Source organism: Pan paniscus, chromosome 12 (assembly GCF_029289425.2).
Source record: "Pan paniscus chromosome 12, NHGRI_mPanPan1-v2.0_pri, whole genome shotgun sequence".
Taxonomy (NCBI): Eukaryota; Metazoa; Chordata; class Mammalia; order Primates; family Hominidae; genus Pan; species Pan paniscus.
This window is the reverse complement of record NC_073261.2, coordinates 59,179,088-59,195,119: the sequence shown is the minus strand read 5'-3', so window position 1 is coordinate 59,195,119 and position 16,032 is coordinate 59,179,088. Positions and strand designations below refer to the sequence as shown.

The 16,032-nt window shown below is 38.4% G+C and overlaps 2 long non-coding RNA genes across 3 annotated transcripts in view; one reads left to right on the top strand and one right to left on the bottom strand.

Annotated features, from left to right (window-relative positions):
* The window catches only part of LOC103783712 (uncharacterized), a 220,410-nt gene that overhangs the window by 29,536 nt on the left and 174,842 nt on the right, over window positions 1-16,032 (bottom strand). For both annotated transcript variants that reach the window (XR_609284.6, XR_010109201.1), the window contains one exon: window positions 1,240-1,294. This is a non-coding gene — a long non-coding RNA (uncharacterized LOC103783712). The remainder of the gene's footprint in view (window positions 1-1,239; window positions 1,295-16,032) is intronic.
* Window positions 9,143-16,032, top strand: part of LOC130541222 (uncharacterized) — a 31,098-nt gene continuing 24,208 nt past the window's right edge. The window contains exon 1 of the long non-coding RNA XR_008955266.1: window positions 9,143-9,230. This is a non-coding gene — a long non-coding RNA (uncharacterized LOC130541222). The remainder of the gene's footprint in view (window positions 9,231-16,032) is intronic.

Here is a 16,032-nt window from a genome sequence, read left to right as displayed (position 1 = left end):
AGGAAGACTTTTCTCAAGTAAACAACTATAGCACTAAAAACATAGCTATGTAAATACGCTTGTTGTAAACTCTTTGACCATTTGGGATGTTTCGAATAACCAGCCAGTAGTATTGTACTAAATTAAGGCCTTAGATTATTTTTCTGATTTTCTCTCCAATGCTAGAAGAGCTATGAGGAGACATTTTCTGGAGTATCCAACTTAGTACCCCCCCTACTATTCTCAGCCCAACCCCTTGGCATAGCAGTCAGTCAATCCTAGCTGCAGATTTGCTGACTCAGTGCTGATTTCCATGAGTCAATCTATTAATGAATTCTTTATAATGAATTCTTTATTACCAATGATTTTTTTCTTTATACAGCTTACCTTTGGTCTTCTCAACCTCACCTGAATTTCCTTCCCATTTCTCTGTAGCCTTTACCATGTTGAGTTATTACAGAGCAGTTTAAGAATACTCATTGAATAAATGTCTACATTTTAAATGTACTATTTCTTTCAAAATATCCCAAGCTCTCAACACCTACAACAAAATAAAATGACTCTCAAAAAACGGTTTGTGAGAAATTTACTAACTTGGTAAAGAAAGGCTATTTAAACATAATGTAGACCAACATATATTCATCTAACTGTCAAGCCAGATGTGCATAAATTTATATTACTACTAAATTTATATTATTTATGAATATTCTTTAATAATCAAGAAGCCATCGATTATAATATTTTAGGTAAATCTATACTAATTGATTAGGTTCATGTTATTTTTCTATCTTTGTTAGGAATGCAGCACATTTATTGAGTGCTTATTAATAAAAACTATCAGAACAATAGTTAAAAATGATTTGTGTAATGAAAGAAAGAAAAGAGACAAAAAAGAGAAAGGAATTGTATCTGTACTTACTTTTCTACTTTATCAGTTGTAACATGCATTGTTTGGATTATTTTAGATTCCCCACTTTAGTTCTTAATCTTGGCTGCACCTTTCAGATTCGCCTGATCTTGAAAAAATATTGAATGTCTGGGTCTCACTCCAGACCAATTGAATGAGAATATATGGGAATAGGCCCAAGGACTGATGATTTTGATGCAAAGAGGGATTTGTAAACTCTCTCTTAAAATGTGCAAATTAATAACACATTATTAGGGTGGCCCTAATCTTCTCGTCAGGTATTGATATTTATTTGATGTCAGCTTTCCTTTTATTCTCCGGCCGTTTTGTCTATCATATCCACCATGACTTACATTTTGGCAGCTTTCTGGTTCTTCCCTCAGTCAGCTTCCTCACTCCAGCAGAGCCCTATAAGAAAGCAGTCATAGTAAGCAGTGGAGACTTTGATGAAGACGTTGCAGGAGAATCAGGATACTTTGTATCACATATCTTACAACCACATGACACTTGCCACACTCCAAAGTCCTGTTTTCCTTAATACAATTGAGATTTTTTTTTCTACTGAACCATCATTTTATGGAAGAAAATGTAGAACAAGTTTCCAAAGCAATTCACCTCCACCCCAAACCTGTATACTCCCAGGCAAAAACAGAAGGTCATGTAGTTAATTAATAGGTCTTCCCACTTTTAGAAAACATTTTAATCACCATGTTATTATTTGAGCATGCCTTTGACTGCTATACTCCAAGTGGCTTATCAAAAGCTTCTCCCAAACACACTTAATCATCTCCACAAGAGGAACCTTGGTACCATCTGGTAAGATAATAAAATAGTCTTCATATCATTTTATGGATGTATATTCATGCTGACCAAAACTTAAGAAAAAATAAAGGTTACTCTTACGTTAAGAAAAGCAAATAATTCAGAGCTGGAAAAGGGAACAGTGACAGCAGAGTAGGGTCACTATAGTTAACAACAATGTATTGTATATTTCAAAATACCTAAGAGAGAGGACTTGAAATGTTCCTAACACATAGAAATGAATATTGAGGTGATGGATACCCCAAATACCATAATTTATCATTATATATTCTATGCATGTAATAAAATATCACATATACCTCATATATATGTATAAATACTATGTATCAGTAAAAAAAATTTAATTTTAAAAATGGAATAGGAAAGAGATTAACAAAACAAGTACAGCTGCCAAAAAATGAAGCCAGAAAGGATAGAATGGAAGCAACTAGTGTCAATCTTGTAGTTCACAATCAATAGTTTTAGAGTTCCAACGTGGATTTATATTTATTAAACTTGGGGTACCATCCCCAGTGACACTGATTAAGTAGGTCTGGGATTGGACCAAAACTGACATTTTTCCCAGCTCCCATAGGATTCTGATGCAGATCATTGACACACCTCATTTTGGGATTTCAAACTGTAAAGTGCAAAAGAATCATCTGAGGATCTTGGTGAGATTCAGATTGCACTAATGGTAATGTGTAAGGATGAGGCCTGAGATTCTGCATTTCTAACAGGGTGCTGCCAATTATATGACCCATGTGTCACACCTTTATGTCAAGGTAGTAGGATTTTGAAAATTGGGTTTGGGTGTGTTATAAACATGATTTGGATTGGGCTCCATAAAAGATTATTTCATTGAAAAATCTCTTGGATTTCTTGCGTTGCCCAATGCATCTCTTCTCTGCCCTGGCCTGGCCCAATTCTTAAGATTTGCTCCCCATTATAGAGTTAGTTAAGCTACAGTTAACAACTGTGGATTCAATAAGTCCTTCTCTTTCCTTATTTAAAATAGATTTGGTTATCATCTGTGATAGTAATTGGTAAACTACTACAGGCAGGCCAATCTGGCTGCTGCCTCTTGTTGTAAATAAAGTATTATTGAACACTACCACATCCATTTGTTTACATATTACCAATGGCTGCTTTCCTACCATAATGGCAGAGTTGAGTAGTTACCATAGAAGCCGTGCAGTTGACATGATGATATACTATCTGGTTCTTTACAGAAAATTTTGATGATCCTTGGCCTATGACAATTCACAGTCTTCTAAGCTTCATTTTCTGCAATTAACCCAGAAGTATTTTTAGCACAAGATGTAGTAAAAGAAAAGGAGGAAACCTTTTTTATTAATTCTGAGGTTTTCTGCAGAGCTCAGGAATTTGTTTCTCTTGCCTTCTACAACTTAATGCACTTCATTCACTGCTGCTATTTTATTCTCTTATACGTGTGTTTTGTTCTTTTATTTGATAACTAGCTATTGACTTATTAAGCTTTTAAGGGGTAATAGAGATAATCAGAGGACACAAAGATAATTTTATGTTTGGTAATGAGAAAGTCTTTATGGAGAAGATGGGAAATAACTTTGCTATTGAAAGAAAGTGTAGACATGCAATTGCAAAGAAGCAGAGAGAGATGGGAGGATGAATAAATAAAAAGGTCAAAGTCAGAATACTCGAAAGGTATTCAATAAGCGAGGAAGCACTCTGCATAACTATATTGGAGTGTCCATACAGGACAGCGGGACACAGGACTACACTTCAAAGCACCTTGAAAACCAGTGTAAGAATTTGCAAGAGTTCTTAGGTCCTTGCGACTCAGTGTGGTCTCCAAACCAGCATGGGCATGCCCTAGGACCTTCTTAGAAATGCAGATTTTCTGCCCAACCCCAGACCTACTGAATCAGATTCTACATTTTCACAAGATCCTCAGACCATCTGCATGGCAGTTAAAGTCTGAGAAGCACTACTCTAGAAGAGAACCAGTTATGTAGTGGAGAAAGTGCTGGACTGGGGCTCCTGAAGATTCCAGAGCTATCGTTCACAAACCGCGTGTCTTTGGACAAATCTCTTAAAATCCCTAAGCTTGTTTGCTCATGTGTGAAATGATTATATTTGAGCCTTCCAACTCTGAAACTCTATTCTCTCACTCAATGGACATCACCTAAAGGGAGATTGTGATATGAGGGGATATAAATACAGTTATGCTTTAGAAAGACCAATGTAAAGACTGTTTCAACGTGGATTTGAGATGGAAAAACAAAAAGAAGACAGAAACTGGAATACTAGTTAAAACACAGTGTAGAATTCTAAACCTGAGGCTATAAAAATATACTTTTGTGTAAAATTATTTACTAGTATAGATACCTTCTTAGTATTAGCATTACATTCCATTGTCTGCATTTTTTATTACATTCATTAAACTATATGACACAGGTCATGCCACAAAAAAGTGAGAATAAGTGAGGGGAGGCAAGGGAGAGAAAATGAGAGAGAAAGGGAGAGAGAAATTGAAACCAATTTCCCAGAACCAGGCAGTAGCAAAGAAGGCCAAGCAACTCCAACAACTGTGTTTAAAAGTCATAAAATGGATTGTTTTTTAATTGGCACTCCTTTGATATGGCTGCTATCTCTCGGATTGGAATATTGTTACAAAAGTTGTAGGGCTCTAGAAAGGAAAGTCCTCATGTCTCACTCAAAACTAGCTACAACGTCAGCATTGCAAAAGGCATGAAATTATTTTTAAAGGCATGAACAAGTTGACAAAATACTGATTTTTTTACTCCCAAAGAAAATTTTACTTTAATATATTAGGTTGCCTAGTGGCCCACTAGGGGATTTATAATCTTTCTTTACTTTTTAAAAAACATTTTTATTATAAAAATTTCTTCCAGTCCACACGAAGTATCTTTAGCCATCTCTTCCAGATAAATACAGTGTCTATTTGAATTGATTGAATTCAACAGATTCATTTCATGGTTTTTTATTTATGTCCTCCCACATTTAAAATAAATAAGGTTAATACTGATAGAACAAGATTGTATGGGTCTTAGAAGGATCTATTTTTTTCATCACACCTCTTTTGTTCCATCTTGCTTAGCAAATCAGATGCTAGATATATTTTGATTAGTTTGTACTTTAATGGATCGTGTATGGAGGGTCCACCTTTCACATTGGGGCCATTAATTTTTCTTGAGTCTGATGGAAAAAACAGGTAGAGTTTTTTTTGTGTGCTGATTGAAAAGTGATGGATTATTTTCATGTGGTAAGAAACACAATGTTTTCTTTAGCACAGCAGGATATAATGTTTGCAAGGTCTAACAGTGAAATATTATGCATATCTGCCACTGGCCGGCTGCCAGAAATGGAACAGCAAAATCAGAGGAGATTTTGAATTTGAATGTTAAAACCAGTACAGCCTACAAAAAAGCTAATGAGCCATTCTAAGCAGAAAAAGCTTTTATACTAATAGATGTTGCCCGCCATACACGCCTGCATTTAACAAGATGGTAAATAATTATTCATTTAAATGTTACCTTGAACTTTATTTCAAGAAAAAAAAAGATATTTATTCCTGATAATTTCCAATAGGCACTGCTGCAAGGTTTTTTTTTTTTTTTTCCCCCTAATTCAGAGGCCCATGACGTTTCCTTCCTGGTGAAAGTAGAATCATTTTCCTTACAGCGTTTGTCCTCTTGTGGTTGAAAAATTGACTCAGAGAAAATTTTATTCCACCATTATTTAGTATTGAAAACTGGCATTTTCAAATCAATACCTAGAATTATGAAAAAGCTTTGAAATGTCATAAGAAATAAATATACAAACATAATCTTAAAAGGTTGGTAAGGGGATGTTTTGAATTTGCTGAATGTCTTGAGCTCCTTTGCTTTCAAAGAGAAGGACCTAGCACTAGGGATCCTTTCTCCTCTTAGTACTTATTTCTGCCATGATAACCTATTGATATATTAAGGAAAACACAATCCACATGTTCATTTATAACCAACTCATCAAGATGTTATTTTCTAGAAATATTTGATATCTTAGAAAGTAAATATTTGATATCTTAGAAAGTTGGAGCCTTCTTTTCTAGGCTTTAAAATTTTATTTTATTTTATCCTGTTTTTAGGGCCAGAACATTTTATTTAGTAGGTATTGAAAGGAATTTGGGTCTATCAGGGAACTGGCTCCACTTTAAATGAAAAAGCTGCACAATCAATATGGAAAACACACTATATATTTCGAGAAAATACACATGGTATTACTACCCTCCTGTAAATGGAAAAATCCAATGGGAAGAGACATTTGCTACATGTTTACGCCTTATGTATTTTATATTACTGTATTTCAATCTCCATTTTAAAGATGGTGTTATGACCTTAAATTATAGGCTTTCACTTTTAAGACCATAATAATCTCCCAGTGCTGCAACTCTGCAGGGAGGGGCACTGATGCTCAGTCCCCTAGAAACATAGCGGGTGGAAGAGAAGAGAGGAAAAGCCCTGATGCGCTGTCACAGCTTGAGCTCTAAAGTCACAATTGAGACATGCTTATGACAAATCCGATCCAGCCATCCCACCACCTAAGTTACACTGCCCGGTGTTCTGTTTTCCTGGAAGCAGCATTAACTCTTCTGGTCCTCTAGGGTACTGAAAAGTAATTTACTGATACGTCACCCCAAATGGTGCTCTTGTGGTCCAAGATCTGGTCTGTGTCCAAATTGACACAAAGCCTCAAAGACCTGCTAGGAGTAGCTTATAAATTAGGGCACTATGGTTTATCTTCCAGAGACTATTTTCCAAATGTCATGTATCACATAGTCATTTTTTATTTGCTTAATAGATTATTTTAAAGAGCTTAAGAGATCACATAGTCCATACATTAACCTGCCAACAAACCCCCAAAATCTTAATTTAAATTTAAAAAAATGAAGCCCCATAAAGTATGAAAAAGAATGTGACATAAATTCAAATGTTTCTTTTTAAGTTTGCTGCGCAACACTGACACATGACAGGAGATGCACTCTTGGCTTAAAAAAGGAAATCAATTCTACAAGGGCTGCCCATAATATTGGAATTATGTTAATTGAATCTGTTTTGTTCAAATGGTAAAAGTTTGGCTCATTAGCTAGAAATTTACTAAAAATTAGAAATAAAAGATTGAAGAGCCTCAAAGAATATATTAGTAGAATGCTTGAGTACATAAACAAAGTAGATAATGTCAATTCTTAAAACATCTACATTTTAAACTAATATGTGAATTATGCTAGATTCAATCCAACAAAACTAATAGTGATGTTTAGCCTGCACTGCAACTAAAAGATAATATTTAAAATTTATAGGTACAGCTGGGAACTGTGGCTCACATCAGTAATCCTAGCACTTTGGGAAGCTGAGGGTGGGGAATCATTTGAGGCCAGGAGTTCAAGACCGACTGGACAACATGGCAAAACCCTGGCTCTACTAAAAATACAAAAATTAGCCAGGCATGGTGGCACATGCCTATAATCCCAGCTACTTGGGAAGTTGAGGCACAAGAATCAGTTGAACCCCAGCGATGGAGGCTGCAGCGAGCCAAGATCTTGCCACTGCACTCCAGCCTAGGTGACAATGGGAGATTCTGTCTCAAAAACAACAACAACAAAAAAATTAAATTTTTAAAAAAATTAGAAGTGCAAGGGAAAATAACTTTAAGTTTTCTTGTTTTCACAGAAAATTTTTTAAAAATGAAGGAAGGAAAGGGAAGGAAGAAAGGGAGGGAGGGAGATGTAGCTATGCTGGGATGCATAGTTGAAATGTTAAGTGATAATATGGATGTGTCCACTATGATTAAATTAAGATTATAGAGTCTATTTGTACAAAACAACTCAAAAGAACATACAGTATATAGTGTGTATTTGCATATGTTTTGATACTGTATATGTAATATATATTGTAAGAATGAAAAAGTATAATTTTTGTTTTTTATATATCATTTATGATTTTCTTGTTCCTGATGTCCATTTTTCCCTGAGTTGTTGCTCATGATAATCATGTTCCTATATTTTGTATTTGATGATGTTATTTGGTGATTAGCGTGTCCTTCTGGTTCATCCATTTAGCCTATAAATTCCAAGTAGTGCTGCTTCAGTTGCACGGTGTCTTCTCCCTTGGCCTTCACTTTGGCCTCTGAAAACCCTTAAATATAACTAATTTATTAAAGAAACAACTGGCCTCTCCTGTATTTAATATTTAAGGGGATAGAGATTCAAATTCAGGGCACAAAAACTACACAAAATACTTAGCTAGGTTGTTATTATTTAAATGTTTCAATGAAATTTAATTTGTAATTTAGGACTTTTCCAATCTTTCCTACATTTTATAATATATTTAACCTAAGCAGCTAAAATCTGAGCATGAGAAAGAATCATTCATAAATACAGATGGTACAATGAAGAGCTCCACTGAACACTGCTGAAGCTCGTGAAGTTGAAAGCAGAGTGGCTGATTAGCCATACACATATTTTTACTAATCACAGAGCAAGCATATTTTGTTACTGCATAATCAGATGCCTTAAGTATATCAAATATACTTTTTCCACATGACCAAAGTAAGAATTTGCAAGAAAAGCAATCACCAATTACATGCCTGTGATTATAAAATACTAAAACAAGTCAAATTTCTTTTTCTAATATCAAATTTGAACTTAACCATATTTTCCTAAGAGCAATTTTCTAGCATTGAAAACCACGACTAACCTTTTGTCAGAAAAAGTGTTTGAGGATATTCCTGATACTGTTAAAGCTTTTTCTTATATGTTCTGGGCATGTTCTCTCTTCCTGAAATATTTTGATAACTTATAGAAGTTGAATCTATATTTAAGAATAGTCACTGCCCTCCTGTAAATTCAAGAAACTCACGAGGGGACCTAGATTTTAAAAATCGTTTGTGCTTTTGAAATCTTAGTGAAACTAAGCGTTTTCAATCCATAAAAATTTTAACCAACACATAAAATTCATTCAAATCTCTTAAAACCTTAAAAATGATAGACTTCTATTTCGCCCATACAAAAGAAAGCAATAGTGAAATTTTAACTGATAAATATTAAGATGCTTTCTTCTTTAAGGATTGTAGTTTCAAATGTTTTTACACTAAAAACACACTGACAGATCTTTTATGAATATTTGGAAAATCATCCTTCGCTTTTTTGCAGCCCAGAAAAGAAGCAAAAAGAATCATAATATGCATTTTAGAAAGCTGTGTGGTGATATAAAAGAGTCCCATGGTAAGAGCAGACGGAAAATGGTATAGTTATTATTAATTTAGAAAAACAAAAGAGCAGCCCAGCATTTCAGTAATGTGGCAAGTTGTGTGCTCTTGAAGGAGAGAGGGTTTTATAATTGGATTTTAGAGTAATTTAGAAGACGAGATAAGATGTAATGGTTGAGTATTAGAGGTTAGAACTACAAGAGAAACCCATAATGTAAGGGTTCACTGCACTGGGGGACAACAGAACAAAGAGAAGCAGCGCCAACCGAAAACGGCCCCAGTGAGAAGCAACAAGGTGAGGCTGGGGGGACCCAGCGATGGGGGTTCCCAGAGGGTGCCAGCAGGGACGCAGGCTCAGCCCCTGCAGCATACCGTAAGGAGCACAGGCTTTTCTCAGAATGCTTTTTCTTTAGTGACCTGTCACTGTCCCACCTCTCCTCCTCCCTACCTGCGAGTTCAGCTTGGCATTTCTTTCTTCCCTGCAGCCCAGCAGTCAGACCTGAGCATCTGCCATCCAGGCTTCCACCCTCAGCAGGCTGTCCCGGGGCTCCATCCAGGCTCCCCTGACACCACCCACACACCCACAGGTCCCCCCACATACACCCCCACACATACACACCCCACACACATAAACACCCACAGACACACACACACATACACACATACCCACAGATACACATATACACACACCCCAAACATAAACACCCACAGATACACACATACACATACCCCACATACATACACACACTCCCTACACACCCCACTCACATACACACCCACATAAACACATACTTCCCCCATACACACACACAGCCACACACACATCATACACACACTCCCCCTACACACACATACACACCCACAGTCACATCCACGCTTTCCCCCCCCACACACATACATACCCCACACACATACACACCCACATATACACTCCATACACATACACACCCAACATACATACACACCACACACACATATACCCCCACATACATACACACACTCCCCACACATACCCGACTTACATACACACCCACATATACTTCTCCCATACACACATATACACACCCACATACACCCCTCCACACACACGTATAACTCCCCACACACATACATACCCACATAAACACATACATATACATACTTCCCCAACACATATATGCACACCACACACACACCCCTCCACATGCACATACTCCCCCCACACACATACACATCCAAAACCCCACACACATACACATCCAAATACACCTTACATACATACACACACTTCCCACACACACCCCACACACATACCCACATATACACACACCCACAGACACACACACCCACATCTACATACACACACCCCACATACATACCCACATATACACACCCACATACACCCCCCCAAAACACAAACCCCACACACACATACCCCACACATATACCCACATACAGACACACATACTCATACATGCACTTACTCTCCTCACACACATATTCACCGTAAACACATACATACCCACACACCCATACACACATTTCCCCCACATATACACAACCCCATACACACACACTCCCTACCCACACACACACCCACATTCCCCCACACACACCCATACACACACTCCCCACCACCCCACACACACCACACACACATATTCACCCCCACACACCCACATCCACACACACTCCCCACCACCCCACACACATATTCACCCACACACGCTTCTAACACACCTACACACACGCTTTCCACACATATACACAGCACACTCACACCCATACCCCTCCACACACACCTGCATACCACCCTACACAGAGAACCAGGGCCTAACCTCTCTATCTCTCTTCTATCCCCACAAGGCTCAGCCTGTGCCCACTGGGAGACAGAGAAAAGAATCTGAAGAAGAGTAAAATCTGCCTCTACCCACCCCACCCCCAATTTTCATTCCAAGCCTTAGGCAGATAAATGTACTTTTCCACCTGTTCATTGGGGTCCCTGTCCAGATAATCCATCGCACAGGCTCCAGCTCTCAGGTGAAGGCCTCAGGTGAGAGGCTCTTTTTAGATTTAAGAATCCAAGCCTGGAGGGGAAACCCTGTTTCTAGAAAGGGAGAGCTGTGTTGCTGACGGGCGGTGGGAAGAGATGGGAACCTATGGGGTTGAATTCCTGCCCAGTCATCGGCGCTTGGCTACCCCCTGCTGGGCGGGAAGCTCTCGGCCTCAGACTCACACATTATGCTCAGGGTCAAGTCCACTCCCAAGGCTTGGGACAGAATCCACTTACTTCCTGTCAAATTGTTATCACACGTTCCCAACGTGAAGCTGGAGTGTGAAGTTACCTTCCAATCCCCAAGAGGTGTTTGTTAAAGAGTTTTTTTTCCTCTGAGCCCTCTGTATGCCAGTTTAAGCAGAACAAATCTATTTATTTTTTGTGAGGATCAGTTTATTAAAAGCATGCACATAACTCAGATCGTATAGTAAAATGATGTTAGGCTTTGTTGAGCATGAAAAGTGTGCTCGCTCAAACCCCATTTCCAACCTTCCGTGCGTCATTTTCCCCTGAAGCAGAACATAGGTTATGTTAACAGGACCTCAGCCCAAAGGCCTAAAATCAGCTTAGCTCCCAGGCTTTCTCCAGCCATCTCTTCCCACAACCCACTCTTTCCACCTCTCAGGAAAACCCCAGCTACATGATGTAGAAAACTGGCAAATATAAGCGGACGGGGAACCGATTTTTAACCAGATCAAGTTTTCAAATATAGATTAACACGTTTTAATTGTCCTATAAACTATTATTCTTAAAGTCACTCTTAACAAAACCCAGACTTGGAGGAAGTTCTCTGCCATAACTGTAATGTGTATACACTATTAAGATAGTTATGAAACCTCAGACACATTTGGAAGACGTGGCTTAATAGTGCCTTTAATACAAAATAAAATAAAGTAAAATGTAAATAAAAAGGGATTAGTTGTTATAAGCTGTGACACAGCTGCAGCGACAGAAACTAAAGAAACATGTAAACAGAGAGTGCTTTTAGTCACTCAGTGACCCAAATGTCTTTTTCAGACTCTCACAATTCTAATTCTGACACACTCGTTCATTTCATTTATTTTGCAAACCAAGCAGAAATGAAACGGACCTTCAGATTAAGTAAACAGGGGCTTTACATATAGCCACTAAGCTGCCAGATAGACAACTTTTGGTTTACATGGAGTGTAAGGGTAAAGAAACAATGTCAAAACTGCATCCCTTCTTGCATTTATTGGCATGAAGTGAAAATCCAAATATATTCACCAACAAATTAATAAAGGGTGAACAGGCTGCTAACCTTGCATGGTGCGTTAAAGTGTCAGAGCACTTGAACTGCACATCATAGCACAGCCTCAGAAATAAACAAACATTTCTCTCTGTCAGAATGGGGTAAATAAATTAGGATTTGGCTAAATCTCTGGTTGTTTTGCTCCCATGTTGTGGCCTAGAATAAGCCCTACACTATTTCCAGCTGAAGTTGACTCTACTTGATACCTTAAGCAAATGAGAGAAAAGACAAGGGTGACAGTGTAGGAAGGAACTGACTTGAGATTTTCCTTTCTTATTAGTTAACAGAGTTGTCAGTGAGTGAGAATGCAGGATACAAATTAATGCTTTTTCAAAAGCCTTCACTCTAATCCTATTTTTTCCTTAATGATCCCTTTGTCAATTACTGTTGTCTGGGTGTAGCCTTCTAATAGTCATGTTCAGATTGTTTACCAAGGTTGGGTGAAATGGCAGGGTGGGGGTGGGGGGAGGGAGGAACAAAGAGATAAGCCTATCCCTGATAAGCCTAGGAAGCTCTTAACTGAATTCAAGTAACCCTGCCCCCTCCCTCAATGGGAGAAGCATGCCAGCCTTCCCACCAAGTTCTGCCAGATGATACTCAGTACTTTAATCTCTATGCCTGCTCAGCAAATTGAGTGATTTCTCTTCTCTAACTCTTGCTGTCTGGTGACTCCAACCCCTTTTTTCTTTGAGCCATTTCCTTTTTCCGTTTTTCTTGAAAAGTTTTCTTAAATCCATACACATTAAACTAATAAAGAAAAATGGAATATAAATGCTATGGTTTGAATGCCCCCTCCAAAACTCATTTTGAGATTTAATTGCCATTGTAACAGTATGAAGAGGTGGGCCTTTAAGAAGTGATTAGGCCATGATGGCACTGCCTTCATGAAGGGGTTAATGCTGCTATCACAGGTCTGGGTTAGTTATTGCAGGAGTGGATTTCTGATTTAAAAAAAAAAAAAAGATGAGTTCAGCCAACTTCCCTCTCTGTCTCACACACACTCACAATATGATGCCATCTGCCTTAGGATGACCCTTCCCAGAAGCTGGTGTCATGTTCTTGGACTTCCCAGCCTCCAGAACCATGAGCCAAATAAGTTTCTTTTCTTCATAAATTACCCAGTCTGTGGTGTTCTGTTATAACAGCAGACACAGACTAAGACAACAAGCAAAAGTTAAATACCAAAGTGATGATGGAAGATGAAGGACTCTGAAGAAGAGAAAAATCAATGGGATGACAGAACATTTAGGCAGCTTCAATAACAAGATGAAATGTGAATAATAGAAAACATTATTTGAGTGATTATTATGTATCAGACACCATTCCAAATATTTTTATGTTTATTATATCCTTTCATCCTCTTTATCACCCTATGAGATGACATTATTATCTCTACTTTAGAGGCAAAAATGTATTGAGGCCTGGAAAAGTTAGAATTCAATAGCTTATCAGTGGTACAGCTAAGATTTGACTTTTGACCAGGGACTTGTAAGACTATGCTATGCTAATAGAATAGGAAAATGGGTTAAGAAAAACAACAACAAAAACAAGCCAAACAACATTGCAAGCCAGCCTTTTTAACTGGGTGGGTTTCATTGTTATTCAACTGTGGAGTCACATTTGCAAACATTCTTAACCAGAAGAAACCGTGACTGCTCCATATCCCAAAGAATTCAGTATTACATAGTCCAATATACATATTCATGGTCTCAAAAAATCCTGAGCTGCATATTAAAAGGCCCATGAGAGGCAAGTGAATTCAAATAACATAGGAAAGAAGCACATGCAGATGCAAAAGAACTATCCAAGTAAAAAGTCTGAACTTCTGTCATGTGATGTTTATACTCAAAATGGCCTAGATGAGAGGTAAAGGGTGGTTACATAATCAAGTGCCTACAACAATAGCACTTTTAACAATTTTGGGGCCTGCAGCAAGAAATGAAGGCCCACATATTTTATGTTTTTATGTTTAAAAATATATATAGTCAAGCTAAAAAATGGTTAAAGTAAAATTCTATCCTCCTATGTAAATTAACAACTGAAAAGGACAATTTTTAACTTATAATTCTTGGACTACTTCGAATGCTGTGTTAAAATATGGTAACGTGGAGTGAGTTGGTTTGTGTGTGGCCTCTGATCCCAAACCAAGTCAATCCCATGATCCCCATTTCTCTTCTGCCCTCTGGATGTATTCTGTAACTCAAACACCTCACTCATCTAACCTGTGCCCACAAGGCCTCCACTCCAAGTACCCCCTTGGCCACCACTCAAGCCTAGAAGAGTGCACACTGGCATCACAGTCTGTCTTCAGGAGAGACCCAGGGAGAAACCATGTAAGCTTGGCATCCTCTGCTCAGGGACTTCCAGGAGCCTGGGTACCTGGAGCAGGATATAGTGCTTTGACGCTTAAAGTGTAGTCCACAGCACCAGGGGTCTGTTAAAACTTCAGACTCTCAGACCCACGCTGGACCTACCCACTGAATTAGAATCTACACTTTGGCAGGATCCTCAGGTGTTTCATATAAGCACATTAAAGTTTGGGACGCACTGGGCCAAAAGGGACGGTGGCTGCTTGACAGGCAAGTCCACTTGTCCCCAAGAACTCCTCACCCTGTAGGGAGAGCCATGGCTGGGTAAGGGCCAGGATGGAAACAACTAAAGAGTAGCACTAGGACAGGATCCCTTCTAGCTCAGGTTGGAAGCTTAACAACAGATTTAATTACATTCAGGAGGGCAGTAGATCTAGTGTAAAAACATATGCTGACCCATGATGGGGACGTCAAGGGTGGCAGCCCTGCCTAACGGAGGCAGCCAGTGCTCAACTATAGCTTACTGTGGCCTGAGGCTATACTATGCTAGCTATGGGGTGAGGTCAAATCATAGACAGGTGGAATTAATATACCAGCCTGGTAGTTCTCATAGTGGGTGGGAAAAAAATGGGTATCAGAATCTGCTGAAAAGGTGTTAGAAAATATTCATGTCCCTGCCTCCACCCCTGAGAAAGTATCTAAAATTTTGGTTAAGGAAGAAAAACATATATTTTTATTTTTAAAAATGCCCAGATCATTTTGATTCATCCTCCCTAACCCCTGCCTCCACCCTTGCCGTGTTAAAAATTATTCTGGACAACAGAACACAGTTAGCTGTTTCCATCGATTGTCACTGCTTAAGGCCCGGGGTTGTGCTTGGATGAGGCTGCTGACTTGCTTAATCCTTTCTCAGTCATTCTCTTATCACAAGTACACACATGAACAAAGGTTCACTCTCCATCTCTACGTGCCAAGTGGAGCCAAAACGGACACATGGTGGAATTATAAGCGAAAAATTCCCAGACCATTTGGTCCCTGTATGAATCTCTACAGGAAATGTATCTCGTGCTGTGCATCTGGGTTTTATCAAAGAGAAGGTTTATTTCTACCCAGGATTCCGTTTTTTGATAGTTACATTCTTCAAAGTAGGTGAAAAGACGAAAAAAAGAAGAAGAAGAAGAAAAAAAAGGTGGGGGAAATCTAAAGTAAGGTAACATAATTATCGAAGAATACTGAGGCAATCACTCCTGTTCCTTTAGCCACATTCCTCTGTGTGTATAATTACACAAATATTTTCCAAGTCATAATTCAAAAATAATTTATCTTTGACATTTGCATGCAATGCTACTTTTTTCGTTAACAAATATTTATCGAGAGTACACTACATATTGGAAACTTTCACATACATTATTTTATTTAATCCTTACAGTAACTCTTTGAGTAAGGCCTGTGAGCAGTCTAAGACACAGAGAGAATGATTGAC